Raw genomic sequence first — 4,218 nt, 5'->3', positions numbered from 1 at the left:
ACAACCCACCAACCAGTCAACAGGTCAACCAGTCAACCAACAATTTAAAGGAGAATTTATATGTCATTCAAATGGCATTTCAGCATGTGATCTGTGCATTTGTTTACAGAGATATATAATGTCATACTTCACACTTATCTAATAAAAATGATGCTGCAGGCAATGGCGCTGTGCCATAAACGAGTGTTCTCATTTAAAATAATGTTCAGGTCGAGAACACTGAAGAAGAAGTGAATAGGGAGCAATCACATAATTCATGCATGCAACTCTTGTAAAAAGCTGGTTATCTAAATCAGGTTTGTTAAGTAAGAAAGACATGCAAAATATGCAGAGCAGTGGGGCACGAGGGCCAGGATTATGTAACACTTCTTTAGACTCTTATGCAAATGTTGCACAAAGTGGCATCGTATCATTAGTTTGAATCAACACTTATGGTGCATTTATGATAGAAGTGGATGTAGCTCTAGAAGCGGAGCCCCCAAATTACATCATCGAAAACAATGGCAGTGCTTATAGTCCAAAGTAATTGTGGATTTTAGGGTATAACGTAAACATGTTGTGTTTGATTTCACAACATTTTTCACAGCATTTACGTTATATTAAGTCATACAAGTATTAATGCCACGGGTTCCACTCAATAATAAGGGTTCCAAGAGAGCAAAGTTCAATTAGGTGAACTTTAGAGAGCTGTTTTGTTTCATGTAAGTCCATAATTGATTTCATAATGTTTTGGACATGAATTTGTCAAAATGTACTTTTGTATTTATTTATTTGTATTGTACTTGTAGGTTGTACTTGTAGGTTGAAGTGAATTTCACTTCAAGAGTTCACCCTTAGCTGATAATTGATAAAGCGTATTTGGCATGCTGTCCCGGGAGAGAGTCCAGAACTCAAAATATCCTCGAGCTCAGGGCTCTCTCCTGTTTGAAGGGTGAGATGGAAATTTGAGCTCTGATGGATCTCAAGAACTCCTCTGCTATAAGTAACACAAATTAATTATTGCGGGAGTATGCTGGTGACTAGAGTTCGTCTATAGTACCAATTTAATTGTTTAATTCATCTATGTTGCCTGTGATTGGACTGTGGGAGGGAACTGTGGAAGCTGGGGGAAACCCACTTGAGGATGGGGAGAATGTGAAAACTCTGCACAGAAACATCTGCGGGCCTGGTAAGGGCTTGATCTAGTGACATTATTGCTGTGAGGCAACAGTAGTAACCACTGGGTTGCCGTGCTGCCCTGCCTAGAAAAGAATAAGAAGTAAAGGTGGAAGGGGGGATTCTTCAAAATGAAGAAACTAAACCAGGTATGTTAGATGCAGGATTCAAGATATGAGCAGAGAAGGGAATTGGTAAGATAGCAGATTTGTATTTTAACAATATTCTATTGTCATTTGAGGAAATTGTTAGTAAATACAATATTCCTGCAAAACATTTCTCTAATCCTTGTGTGGTGTTCGTATTTTTGTTACTCAGCCAGTGTTCATGGGTCTGGTGGACCCACTATAGTTTTGGCTTTCCAAATTAACACTATCAAACAATTTTATGTTAAATTACTTAACAAATGTTTACTTAAACCCAATTACAAGCCATATAAACAGCAAACATGGTTAATTTTTCCCCTTTACCTTTGTTAGATCATATTGATGAATTAATGTGCTTCTCTTTTTTTTAATTAATGTTATGAAAACCAATCAACTAACCAACCAACCAGTCAACTAGTTAATTAGTCAACCAATCAAATAAATCAAACAGTTTTTGATTGTTTTGGTATTTGGCGAACAGATCATAACCAACCCACAGATTTTTTTTTTTTTTTTTCATATTGTTCCCACCATGGTCAGCTTTCTCTTTAGAGCTACTGTCCTAGCTTGTGTGAGGTTAAAAAAAAACATGTCACATGTGATATTGTGTTCACTGAGTCCCTGAGTCAGGTCCAGGACAACTCTCATCCCTTGATTTTTCTCATGGGCTAATTCATCAGGTTTCCCTGTGTAGACTTGTAAGTTTCAAGCAAATGAGGAAGTGGCATCACAAGCAGCCCAGATCATTATACCATATTTTTCAGGTTTCAATGGTATATATGGCTTAAAAGGGCAGAGGCCTCTAAATGGCATCAGCTGCTCATCAATGGTGACATTAGGCCCAGGTTTGTAAAACAGGGGGAGGCGGTGCACCCACTTATCTCTAACTGTCCTGATGGCAGATGACTTGTCTCTCTGCTGTCGAGCTGGTCTGTCATCTCGGTTACCAAAACAAATAATTCTGGAAATTTTGTGGAAGTTTTCCAGAGACACTGATGCACGGAAAAGTTCTCTGCTGGATTCTGCATCCCACAGCAATTCTGTGGATTCCCCTTTGGACCTGAAAACTCCAGCAAGGATATGAGCCCCAGAGTAGGCTTGTAAATCAATTTGGTCCATCTCCTTTCACCTCTCTCCAAAAACACGTCTTCCTTCTAGATTACTGCAATCCAGAATTTTCTGAATGGAAACTGGGATAAAAAGCTCAAATGAAGACTTGATGTCCTGCACATGAGTAACTGCCAGCCATGTTGGCCCTGGTTACATCCTTATCACATTGGCAGCTCTGCAGAATGGCCCATTTGTTGGGCAAGAAGACCATTCAATATCACCATTTTTTGACATCCATATATCTCTTAACTTGCTGTCTGGTGGGCTTGCTCTGGTCCTGGAACTGGCTGCTGACAAGCTGGTAATGGAGCTGGCTACTGATGGGGTACTCGTCTTCGTTTTGTTACTAAATGGTGCTCAACCTTATCCTCTTCTTCTAGGTCACTGTCAAGACTCTGAATTTTCAGAAATGTGATCCTCATATTCTGAAACCTCTTCCTCGACATCCTCATCAGAAACTCCTCTCTATTTCACAATCAATTGCAAGGCCCTCGCAGCAGATAATCTTTTGGCCATGTTGATCAGTTGTGATACGGAACCACACTGACAAAGTCTTATTTGTAGTATTATGCCCCTGATTTGCAGATGGGACAGGGTATGAGAAAATAAAGCTTGGTTCCCACAAGAGAGAGAGTAAAATGTGCGGGAATGTAAGGGTGCTTTCACACCTGTGAATCGATTCAGTTGTTCCGAAACAGAGATTAAAATTGTTACATTGTTGCTCTTTGCTCTTGGAGCGGTTCGCTTTCAGACTGCAAAGTTTCTAATCGGACCAAAAGAGCTAAAACAAGTCACGTGCGAGTAAACTCTCCTTACATTGGTCAGAGTGTCAGGGTTTATTTTGCAGCGTCCCGCTAAAGCTGTCAGGAGAGGTGGTGGTTTGGTGGTGATTGACAGGGTGCGCGCGCGTGACGTGTCTGAGGAGAGACACGGTGGGGAGGGGTGAGAAGGGTGCGCGACGATGCCTATTTGAGGACTGGGAGAGAGACGCGAGATTACCGGGAGATCATCACTCGTTTGCGGGCATCCGGAGACTCGCGAAACTTCCCGCCCTACTCATAATTCTCTCTTCATGTAGCCGTAAGCCTATTACATATCCATAAAACACTGTCATATAACCGCGCTCGGATCGGATCGCTTTCTCACTGCAATCGAACCGCTCCAGGGTTCGTTTCAATCGAGCCGAGACCACCTCACTCAAGCGATCTCGGAGCGATTACTTTGGCGCGGAACAGAGTGCGATTGCCCTGTTCACATATGCCAATCGAACCGCGCTAACTGGGCAAACGAGATACGTTCCGAAACAAAAGTGTAGGTGTGAAAGCACCCTAAGAGCAGACCGTTTTGATAGTTGAATTTTCAACAATGTTGCAACTTTGTGCGGGAGCAGAAGGGGGAGGGGAAGAGAACAGCAGCACCAGAAAGGAGGAAGACAGAGTGTAGGAACAGTGGACCTACACTTTCAAGACTTTTATTAGACCTGTGTCCAGTGGACCCAAACACATTTTACATTTACATATACATTTACATTTACAATTACATTTAGTCATTTAGCAGACACTTTTATCCAAAGCGACTTACAAATGAGAACAAGGAAGCAATTTACACAACTAAGAGCAACAATGAATAAGTGCTATAGGCAAGTTTCAGGTCTGTAAAGTCTAAGAAGGGAAGTATTAGTAGTATTAGTATTTTTTTTTTTTTTTTGGGTACAGGTAGTGTGATATTCAGAGAGGCAATTGCAGATTAGGAAGTGTAGTGGAGACTAAAAAGTTGAGTTTGACAGTAAAATTGACAGTAGCAAGTG

The sequence above is a fragment of the Danio rerio genome, chromosome 3 (genome assembly GCF_049306965.1).
Source record: "Danio rerio strain Tuebingen ecotype United States chromosome 3, GRCz12tu, whole genome shotgun sequence".
In the NCBI taxonomy this organism is placed as follows: domain Eukaryota; kingdom Metazoa; phylum Chordata; class Actinopteri; order Cypriniformes; family Danionidae; genus Danio; species Danio rerio.
The sequence above is the reverse complement of the archived record's forward strand: the minus strand, read 5'-3'. Positions refer to the sequence as shown.